Below are 12,573 nucleotides of genomic sequence, written 5' to 3' on the forward strand. Positions count from 1 at the left end.
GTTTTCTGGAAATAGTAGTCTAGTTGGGCACTAAAAAAGCTAGTTTTCTATAAATAATTAACACAGTCGTCACACGTTATGTTATCCTTGGTAGACATTGCTTCAAAAGGTTCAGCTTCAAAAGGAGCACCAGATTCCCTTTTACATATCTGTTGAGTGATCAAGAAATCTCCTATTCTGAGCAAGATGTTTTCGCATGTCACTTCTTACCTGTATACATTTTTATTTTCTATTTGTTAACCAAGTTCCTAGTACGAATCAGGTTTTCATTTTTTTCTCTTTCGGTGGTCAATTGGGGTAACATGGGTGTCACTGCTCTCTGAAACATCAAGGCCACAGGACTTTCACCTGTGGTTGAGTGGGAGTGTCAAGCGATGAGCTCATAGAGTAAAATTCAATACTGTTTGAAATTGAGCTTCTAAAGAGTTGCATGCTGCACTGCCTTCTTTAGTGTACTATCAAGATTCTGGTAAGAGTAGTAGCAGTATATTTCCTTTTTACTGGATCTGTTAGCCAGCCCTATTGTTTCTAACAATACATAGCAAATTATGATTGTCTTTGACTGTATTTTAAAAGCCGGGTTGTATTCGTCTTCAGGGTTAATGCTCCATACAATGTATAACTTTCTTTTGCATGGCAAAATTCACATGCTTCACACCGGCTGGACTTGAGATTTGACTCCACATACGCCAACTGTTGACTTTGCACTCCAGCGAAGGTACACATGGCACCCATGAGCAGTTTGCTTGAAACACGGCACATGCCCCAGGAGAGTGCTTTCTTCTTTGGATTACTTATCCCTTATCTCATCACAAGTTGTAGCATCTTCCCCAGCCTGGGTACCCTCCAATGACAAGACCACACACAGAGCTGAAAATTACACGTCTCTATTGATTGTATCAATGAACTTCAACATTCTAAACCAAACTTTCATTACATTCTATTCTAGCGATTACATTACACTGATATGGAGCCCACTGGGAGCTGAAAGGTTCTGTTCTAAATCATGCAAGACACTACAGCAACAATTAATACTTGTTATAAAATAAAATGGGCTGGAGTAGCATGCTTACTTTTAAAAAGGAGTACTTGAAGTAAAGCACCCAACCAATGCAGATGTAATGTGTTTGTGGTAAGCATACCCAAAAATAATCAAACCTTGGAAACAGGCTCACAGCAAGAACAGCATCTCATCCTACCAGAAAGGCTGAAGTGGTATAGAAATATGCTATGTTAGAAATAGACTATTGTTGGGATACTTGTTCTAAAATGTAACCTCTCAGTGGAATATGCCAAAATGCGTGCTTGGAATTGTTTTGCATCCACATTAGATGGATAGCTACAGTACTTCAAGTACCACTTCTAAACATTTAGGGCATCGAACAAAAGATGGAAAATCAGCACAAAATGTTTTTTTATTATTTACCTTCCAGTGTAAAAATTATTTCTCACTGGAAATAGACTAAAAGTAACACAAGGTAAAGCAAAGTGCTGCTTTACATTACTTAGCGTAAGGGGGCATTACATGAGCATTCTCATGTGACCACCCATGATTTTTTAAGCAAATCCCTATCAACCATAAACCAGAGACAGGATTTTGCATCAGAAATGAATGCCATTTGAAAGCAGGCATTAGATAGAGAAATGTTTTTATTTATCTTTTTTGTACTGCCATTGCATGTTTGCTGCACTTTACAGCACAAATTCAGAGAAGGAAAAGTTGTTTAGACACAGTATTTTGTACTTGAAGGGAATCCTTTCAGCACAAAAACATTGCTAGACTTGTGCACACCCTTGCACATATGTTGCATAGGTGTGTGTGGCACTCAAAAGCAAAATTCTGTGCCACTGCTAAGGAGAGGGGAGGAGAGTTGCATATCTCTGTAAATATGGCATTCTCCTGGTCCCTCCCTGTCACTCAATGCAGGACCAGATTTTTGGCTGCTGTGCACCGTTTCATGATATGTTGATAAAACTAGCCTTTAGTGTACTTCTCCAGCTCATTTTAACAAACATTAATTTTTGGCACACACTTCTAGTCAGGGATTCTTACATTAAAGGAATGTCCTAAACAATGTTTACTCACCTGCGAGGATACCATTTGTCAAGTGTTGAGAAGTAGAGGGAGTGACCTGACTGCAAAAGCCAATAGGTCATGTTTCTCTCACTCCAACCACTAGCCCAGTGTTCACTTATCTATATATCCCTGTTTGTTAACTTTCAAATGATGTATACTCACCTGGGAGTGCACAACATACAGACCATACTTAACTCAGAGACGTGTCTGTCAACCTTGCTTAATCTTGACCTGCGAATACAAGACAAAACTATTGAGGACAAGTATTCCTAAGGCCTGAAGCTCCATCACCACATTGGTATTGGCAGCAAATATATTGACAAAGCACTGCACACATAATGACTACAGTCACATATATTACAAAGTCCTGTGTTTACCTGTATCTCACTCAACCAGGCATCTAAATGGTCAAAGGCATATGTTGCCTCTCCACTGTGTTGGCTGCACTGCTGGTAAGATGTCCTTTTTAATTCCATCATCCAAAGTGCAACTGATTGGCATATCAAATGAGCTGCCTAACTCAAATAGTTAAGGAAAGCTTCACATGTGTCATGTCAAATACCCCAATACCATGGTAACATGGCTCTCTAGGCTAACCAACAACTTAAGAATGTCTAAGGTCTCTGCGCTTACTCTAACACAAAACCTTTGGAGGTAGATGTCACACTTCAACCAGTAATAATGTACTTCCTTCATCAATAGGTCGAGCTGCCATTGGGCACCTGGAGGCCTCTGAACAAACTACCACTACCCCCCTGGATGAAGCACTCAGTGATGACGACATTCCTGGACTTGTGGACGTGGAGGAAGGTCTTGGCCCATCCGGGCAACCTGGTCATATGGCAGTAGTGAGTGTCCTTGTGGCCAAAATATCACCTCCCAGCCCTGTTGCTTCAACATTACAGGCAACCATGTGCCCCCCAACCTGTGTACCTAGCACCATTTCCATCATCTTGTGCCTTCCAGTCCTGGATCCTGAGGTGCAACTTGACACTCCACACACTGAGGGTTCAGGAACCAGTTGGAGAGGGCACCCTGTAACAAGGACACAGGCTTGTGGGGGTAGGGTGTGTGGGAGGGATGCTGGGGGGCAGCAGAGTGACGCCACTGGGGCTGCTGTTGGCCAGGACACCATCAGCCATGTCTTGGGGGTCTATCAGGAGCCCCATGGCATGATGGGCCAGGTGTTGACTGAACTCCAACACATTAAACAGCTGCAGAGGGTCATGATAGTCAAAATGGATGCCCATAATAACTAAATGGTCACCCTAACAGGGGTGCAGAGGAAATAAACACCAGACTGATCAGGGCTTTATCCCCAACATCTTCCCCTTCCTGTGTGGCTAGTACATCATGCCAAACTACATCTGTGGCAGACACAGTAAGGTAGGCCCTGCCAGAGGCAGTAAACAGCCACAGACACCCCTGCATCTGCAGCAGCTGATCCCTCCCTTTGCAAGTGGAGACATCCATGCAGGGGATATGGATGGCAAGACACCCATCACTGCCAGGAATCATCCTTAATGTCTCTTTTGTGTATCTAACACTCACTGATCCTAAACCACTTTCCATTCCCAACATGAGGAGTACTCTGGACTTTGGACTTCTAGTGATGTGGCATATACTCCAATAATTTCATTCACCATGACTGACCCTTTCACATTTAAATTTTTGTTAATTTATGTCACAAATATTTTGTTAGTTGTAGCTTCCCAATAAACTCACCCATCACTAACTTATTGTCTGCTGTTTTTAATTTCACATTTGCCACATAGATATGTCTGACCATGTGAACCATACAATGATGATCCATGGTACTTGTTCAAGATGGATATGTTGCATGTGCAGTGCCTAGATCAAGATTACAACCATTCCACACAAACACATATATATAAGTGTCAAAGAAGGAATGTTATTACATTGTTCAGAAAATTGGCTGTCAATATGTCTGAAACATAGCAAATCATACATGATTGAATTATGATGGATATAGAAACAAATTTCAGGTACTGACCTCCATAACTTGGAACAAAGGGAGCTGTCAGTCATTCTCCTGCAGAATAGGCAAACATTAAAGTGGTTGATGTCATCAGTTGGAGCCATATCACCTACCACGCTAAAGTAGTCCGATATCATATTATGCAAGACTCAGGCAGATGGCAGTAGAAAAGGTTCTGATCACAGGGTCATTACAATCCAGTGCATATGCATCCGGTGGTATAACACAAACAAACGTCAGTGATTTGGCGCAGGCACTTTGGTCTACAATGATGAAACACATCTACAGCTACATACAAGCCATACAAAAAGAGTGTTTAGCCAATGTGAAAGTGAAGCAACAGGATTTTGGCCTATGACTGCATACTTCTGACCATATGATGACAAACATGATGCACCAGGGACACCACACAACAAGAAACAAGTTCAATGGAGTCTTCTAAACATCCATCCTATCACTGTGCAAGCTGTTTTGACAGATGTATAAAAAGCTATCTCATCAAACAGCGTTTGGCTGATTTTGGCTGAGTATCAACTCTCTAACTATGTCCAAAAAGTTACTACACACATTATTTAACAAAAGTACGTAGTAGAGTCAAAGTCATGACATTACATGACATCATTACACTCATGAGAAGAAGCTGTCGATGGGATCTTGTTGCAAGTCAGCTTCTTCGACTTCACCACTGTCGTCTTCATTTGGCATTTCAGGATTCTCACCAGGTGGCACTGCAGGCTCACCCTCCTCTAAGATGTAAGGGGTATTCATCTGCACGCCGATGTTGTGGATCATGCAGCAGACCACAGTCATGTGACACACTTTCCCTGGTGAGTAGAGGATGGCTCCCCAAGTATTACCCAAACTGCAACATTTTGCCTTCAGGAACCCAAAAGTCCATTCCACTGCCCGCAGTGTTCTTCGAGGGACCTCATTGAAGCAGACTTCCCCTTGCATAGTTGCATTCCTCAGCGGTGTCAATAACCGAGGATGGTTTGGATATACTGAGCTTCCTGGTCAGGAATTAGACATAAGTGCAACAATGAGTCACTCATTTCATGATTGTAGCACCTGACATTGCTCACACACAATCAGGACAGAAGTAACTTATTAATCAGCCATGCCCTCTCTCGCTGCTGTTGTGACATCAGGTGGGGTATGGTGCTGTTCACATTATAAAGGAATCATGGGCTGAACCAGGGAAACAGGCACATACATTTGAGATCTAGAGATCCAAACAACAGACAACTTGCATGTTGATAGATATGTAAAATGATATACATATGCATGACAGCATGAGCTGTGTATGCATACTGTTTGAGTCATTTGAGGATCTTGAAAGCAATGTGTATAGGATCATTCATCCCACATCTGGCCTTGCCAAACTGTTCTATGAGAGGCATATAATGTACTGTCATGCATGGAAGTGATGGAAATGTGATTGTCATGTAGGTTTTATATGCTCAGCCTGCAGAGACTAGGCCCTGTCAACTGTATCTCCCTGGATGGGACATAGTCCAGGCCATTGTAGAGTTACTGTGACTATGAAACTGTGGCACTGTGTCCACTCCCTGTAGAGCTGCTGATGCTGGCATGTGGCCAGTATGAGGATCTGGTGGCAAAACCTGGCCTGAATGCCTCAGTCCATTGACTAGATTAGGAATTGGTCCTAGGGTAAATCATAAACCAATACATGTGTGCATTTCACATCATTGTCAATGTGTGTTATCGGCTTATGACAGGTCCCTTACTCCCACAGCTCTGTTGTCACCTTCGCACAAGTCATATTTGTCTAGTACATGCGTATTGCACAATTGACAAACCCACAGTGTAGATAATGTATAGATTCCACGGAAGCCATTACGTGACTCAGTAGCTTGGTTACATGGCAGAGATTAGACCAAACATACCTTTCTATGTTGGATGCCTTCTCTGTAGGTTTGCCACATATGCTCAAAAGTGTGTTCTGTGCTAGAGGTACATACCACAGAAACTGCCCCTGAAGTGTCATGAGTCTACATTGTGTAGGCTACATGTCCACACATGCACAGGGTAGAGACTTTCCGTGCCCACCAAGGCATGCCCTTCAGTGTCACTCAAGTCTTCAGGTGAAGTTTGTACTATGGTAGTTGCTTGTAGGGACTAAGTGTGTAGCAATTTCCTGTACTTATCAGCAAGTGTGGTTTACACTTGTGGTAAGTTGAGAAGTTAAACATTTTGTGCTTGGTATTTGTGACATGTGTGTTAGACAACCATTTGGACAAAAACTTGTGCTTGTAACCTTTTTATTTGTCTTTTCCATCCACACAGGTCAATGCCCATCAGAAAAAGGGGATTTGGAAAGTCATCAACCAGAAGGTGCGGAACCTGGGGTTCTGTAGCTGATGGAGCGCTCACTGTCAGAAGAGGTGGGAGGAACTGAGATGCTGAGCCAGGAAGATCACTGAGGTCCAGCTGGGACTGTCCTTCCAATCTGGGCGGAGCAAACATTGGAGCCTGACCCCCCTAATGGCTAGCATCCTGGTAGTGACTTACCCAGAGCTTGATGGGGATTTGAGGGGAGCACAGCAGCTACAAGGGGGTGAGTCCTGGGCATATTCCTGCTTGTACCATTGCCAAGTTGATTTGTTGGGTTCGGCCATTTCCCCCTGAAGATCGGGGGAAGGACATGTATGACACACAAGATGAGTAAAAGTTTGTGTAGATATTGAAGTTGGTGCCTACCTATTAGCCCAGTGACATAGGACACAACTGATACAGTCCACAACCAAATTACTCTCCAAGACCAACTCATGGCTAAGTACAGTGATCAATCAGTTCATGTTGTTTGTTGTTTTGGGTGTAATTTAAATATAACAGTCCACTACTCTTTAGTGTGACAGCCCAAACAACATAAAATAATAGATCACTGCCCTCAGCCATGGGTCTGCTCAAGTGAGTATATTGGCATCTGTTCCTCCCGAGGCCACGTTTCTTCAGTGTGTCACTAGTGCTGGTGCCTCTCTACTGTCTCTCATGTGAAGGTGACCATTATGCATGTGATAGAGCATACATTGCTCTTTCAGTGCAGTCACAGAGCTATACATTCCATTGGCAAGTTGGGAATGTCCACTGTCATGATTTCGATGATGTCACTGTTGCTATTATTCCTTGTGCCTACATGTTGTTGTATAGCTATTTTAGCCATATTTTAGATGTGTTATTTTAGCAAACTAGGCCTGCCATTGTGCACTTTACCCCAGTTATATTTTATTCAGCATTCTAGCAATAGCCACAATTGCGTTGTTGTTTTATTTTTCTCTATCTAATTGTTCTTTCACCTAAGAAAGCATTATGTTCTCAGTAGGGCATTCATTTCAGTTTGTGCTTTCTTCAAGGCTGCAGTCAGATAGGGTCGCCAGCAAAAGTGGTACGCTGTGTCTCCAACATTCACAGAAACGCTCATATTCCAACATGGGGACTATTTCTTCGAATGTCAACTGTTTTAGTATAAAAACACTCCTTTGTCTCAAACACGTTAGAGGGAGATTCCAGCCAGATGACCACGACTGCATGCTGATTGCTGATTGCCTCACTACAGCTGCTTCTGCTTCCTTAGACACCCAAACCCATGGCCTACATGGGGACGGTGTCTCTCTAGACTACAGGCTTTCTTACTCAGGTATAAAGGATGATGTTTTCCCAGGGGGAAACGTGAAGGGCGGATTAGGATTATTATGCTGTGCTCTAACATAGTTTAGGTAGGAGAACTATATATAACTCCTAGTGACAGTATGGTGGGACTGTTTTTGTGTTTCACTCTCCTTGTCACAAGTTTGCTTTTATTGTGTTTCATCATCCTAGCTATTGCAATACATGCCATTTTATCTAAGATGCAGTTACCTCAATAAACCCTTACTGAACTCTATTCTGCCTCTCTATGTCTTTGCCTTGTGAGATTAATGTAACTGAGAGAAAGAGATGAGATCTGATTGATCTCGATTCGCCTGAGGAGTCTTTCTTGTCCACTGCCCGGTTGCCACAATCATCCGCAATCATCCGTGCTCTTGGGTTGGGATGAGGTGCTGTTAGTTAGCCAGAAAACCTGGATTAGGCTGACAGGCATCTCATGGTGTGGAACTGTACTTAGTACACAACAATCTATGCCGTTCTGCCACCCAAATCCAGTAGCTTCATTAGGATATAATGAGAACTTTAATGAGAATGTTGGCATGTGTTCCTTTCACTTTTGCCAAATTCCTTTCACTACTGCTTCATGCATGGCCTACCCGATTTCAATGAATGATGTCTGTATTTCCTCACATATGTGTGCATGCCGACATGTGTATGAAATTATAAATTTGTCATTGGACTACATTTCATGTGGTGCCACACACAAGAGTGTTTCACCATTGATTGGCGGCTGACACATACCCTCACCCATCACTGCAGTAGCATTGAAGGACATGATAGGTAGGACTACAGTTTATACACACAATTTGCATTTCAATGCCATTGATATGGAATCATAGCAAAGTGCTTTGCACATGTGAAAATGCGGAAGGTTCATTACCTCAGTGTTGAGAAGCATCATGTAGTGACTTGTAGTTATGTGGGAATCATACTTGGTTGTGTAGAACCATTCATCCAAGGGAATCTGTGCTTGCATGACAAAAATGGAGAAAGTGATATGGCTTCCTGTTAGGCCACAAGTTGAGGGCTTCTACAAGTACCTGAAAATCCCTGGGCCTCTCCATAACTCAAAGGTCTACTGATGCAATCAGAGTGTGTTACTATCAGGGTACTAATCGAGAGAGGTGTAATCATTGGGGCTAGCTGATTCATTGTGATGTGGATTTTGTAGACTTACCTCCCTGACGTCTTGCACAATTTGTCTCCAGTGTATATTTCCATGCAAGATGTGTTATCTATCTGAGCAAGATTAGAACAAACTCCATGTCTCCATTAGGACAATTTCCACATAGTGAGGTGAACACTGTTGATTTGTTTCCAGTGCGACATGGGTATTTCCATGTCACCTTCTTCAGGCTACTGTACTTCTGTCAGCAACATGGTAGGATTTTTGGCCATCATTTCTTCATGATGTGGTATTGGGTATGTGGAGATTAGCTGGATGCATGACCCTGTGTGGGACCTGTATAAATGAACATGGCATTGTCCTACTATTGTATGACAACATGTAATTGAGGAATGCTGCATGAGGCAAAACATTGACGGTGATAAGGTCTACTACTTGGTCAATGGGTACTGTGATTGCACACCTTCACCCATGCAATTGGAGATGTCTTTGATTTTGAATTTCCTATGGTCAACTATTGACAGTTCATGTAGTGTGGCAAATGTAGGAGCCACTTTGGTGGAGCTTGTTGCTGGGGGCTCACGTACGTCATGGTGATGTTTGCTACTCATAGATGTTGCTCATTTGGGATCAGGAAAATGAAGTGACCCTATTTCTCTTTGTAATTTCCACATCGTCGCAGGCAAGTGAAGAAAACAGGGTGGAACCAAGTGGGGAAGCATATGGACAGGGTACCTCCAGTCATTATGTCATTTACACAGAGGGACCCAGTGGCCCAGATGGTAAGAAGAGTGCCACAGGGTACACAGGATCGAGCGTGTCATCTTCTGATTCTACCTACAGTGGCAATCCCCTAGTAGTGGCTGACCCATCAGGACCTGCTCCTTTTCCATCCTTGTTTGCCACCCACAGTTCTATCGCCACCCTTCCTGTTCCTCCTCACCCAGTTGGCTGTGCCCTCTCACCCAAGAGGGTTGACGTCTCCTTCACCCCAGGCACTAAACCCCCTGCCCCTGTTACCCCTGTTGCCCTGAACGAGGGGGCTATTACCTCCTGAGCAGTATCTCTGTTGGTCAGACTGAAATTCTGAATGCTATCCAGGAGCAGGGCAGCCAGCTCCAGCAGATAGTTGTGTATCTGGAAGGCATTCATAGTGCCATGTCTGGCCTACAGAGATCTTTTCAGGGTCTGACCTCCAAACTGACAGCAGATATCCTCCTGCACAATCCTGCCCTACCACCTACCTCTTCCCAATCCAAATTCCCTATTCCCCTACCTGTCACAAGCACACAGACACATCCGGACACACCCACATCAACATGCACAAGCAGCACACATAAACGCAAGCACTACAAGTCACACTGGCATGCAACCACTCAACAGTCACTCTCAAACAGCACAACAATCACCATTCCAACAGACACCACAAAACTCCCACCAACCCACACACAACAAACACAATACCCACAGACACCACAACACCCAGTGACACATCCACCACAGCCATCATACACCTAGACAACACCTCACAACCCACAGAACCACACACCTCAGACACATACCCCAGACAACACCTCACAACCCACACACCTCAGACACATACCCCCAGACACCACTCCAAAACACACAGACACAGCCACCACATCAAGCCGAGAGGATAAGGTCCTGAGGTGAAGGGGAGGTAGTTCCAGGGCTTTGATGTGATGTAGAATAATAAGCGACCTCCACTGTTGTTATGGCAGATGCTAGGGTATACATGAGAGCAATTAGAGTGGATCGTAGGTGTCTGGAAGGTTTGTGGAAGTTGACATCGTACAGGGTGGTTTATGTATGCAGGTTCTTGATTGTGCAGGGCCTTGTTGGTATGAGTCAGCATCTTGAATTGACATATTTTCTGGATGGGGAGCCAGTGGACCTTCTTGAGGTGGGGGTGATGCGCCTCCATTTGGGAAGGATGAGGATGAGTGTGGCTGCTGAATTTTGTATAGCATGTAGTGTCTTGAGGAGGTGCGTGGTGATTCCTACATCGAGTGCAGTACTATAGTCAAGCCGACTGGTGACCAGGGCCTGGGTGACTATTTGTTTGATGTTGAAGGGGAGCCACTTGAAGATCCTACAGAGCACACAGAGGATGGGGAAGCAGGCAGAAGATACTGCATTGATCAGGCTCATCTTGGTGAGCTTGCTATCAATGATGATGCCGTGAATGTGGGCATGGTCTATTGGAGTAATTGAGAGCCATTGTTCGGCAGGCCACCAGGAGTTGTTCCATGAGGATGAGTTGATCCTGGAGATCAGTACTTGTACATTTACTGTATTGAGTTTTAGAAAGTTGTTCTTCATCCAGCCTGCAATGGTTGTCGAGCACCTGTGGAAGTTGACCATATTGGTGGATCGGTCTTCTGATAGCAAGAGAATGAGCTCGGTACTGTCTGTGTAGGACATGATTTTCAGTTAATGGGTTCTGATGATGTTGGCCAGGGGGGGCATGCAGTTTTTAAGCAGTGTAGAGCTGAGGGAGGAGCCTTGAAGAACACTGCCGATGGTATTTTAGGATTTGAGGTGAAGGGTTGTAGGCAGACTCTCTGGGTTCTTCCGGTTAGGAAGAAGGTAATCCATTTGAGGGCATTTCCTTGGATACCAATGTGATGAAGCCTCTTGATCAGGGTGTAATGGTAAATGGTGTTGTAAGCTGCTGAGAGGCCAAGCAGGATCAGGACTGCTGTTTCTCCCTTGCACAGGAACGTTCTGATGTCATCTGTAGCAGTGATCAGGGCAGTTTCGGTGCTGTGGCAGGTGCAGAATCCAGATTGAGAGGGGACCAGCAGATTGTTCTTATCCAGGTGATTCGTGAGTTGGTGGTTGATGGTCTTTTCGAGGACTTTGACAGGAAAGGGGTGGTAGTTCTTGAGTTCACTGCAGCTGGCTTCTTAATAAGGGCTTTCACTTCTCCTTGTTTTTATTGTTCGGGCAAGGTAACTGTGATGATGGAAGCATTGAAGATGATGGTGAGCTCGATGCTGATCATCTTGCACCCGAGGTTGAAAATGTAGTGGGGACAGAGGTCAGTGGGTTCTCTTGAGTGAATGGTGTTCATGGTGGCTGTCAGGTGTTGTGTGGTGAGCTGGTCTGAGGTGGTGAGCAGGTGGTCAGACTTAGCCTCCATGTGAGCGAAGAGGTTGATGGTTTCAGAGGCAGAGGAGTTGTGGTTCAAAATATTTGATGATGGAGATCTTGTTGTAGAAGAAGTCCGCTAGTGAGTTACAAATTTCCTGGGAAGGGGTGATGATGTTTTCGGTGACTGCAAGGTTTGAGAACTCTCAGACTATGTTGAAGAATTCTGTGCTGTGGTTGATGATAGCTTAGATGTGTTTAGTTAGGGAGCTCAGTTCCTTCTTTTTCAGGTGTTAATGGTATTGGTTGAGGGATGTCTTCAAGATGGCTCAGTCTGTGGGCTCCTTGCTGGTGCGCCATTTCCTTTCTAATCACTTGCAGTTGCATTTGGTGTTTCTCAGTTCTATAGTGAACCAACTGGCCAGTCTGATGGATCTCTTGAGTTTGGTGGGCTTGTCCTGTTTTGCCCCATCTCCTTTTCCAAAGATTATCAAAAGTGGCATGTGATCAATTTATTAATTTTGACAATTGTTTCAAATATTGTGTCATTGCATCCAAGTGCTACAGCTTTACCATATCTAATCATAT

The sequence above is a fragment of the Pleurodeles waltl genome, chromosome 2_1, assembly GCF_031143425.1.
Source record: "Pleurodeles waltl isolate 20211129_DDA chromosome 2_1, aPleWal1.hap1.20221129, whole genome shotgun sequence".
In the NCBI taxonomy this organism is placed as follows: Eukaryota; Metazoa; Chordata; class Amphibia; order Caudata; family Salamandridae; genus Pleurodeles; species Pleurodeles waltl.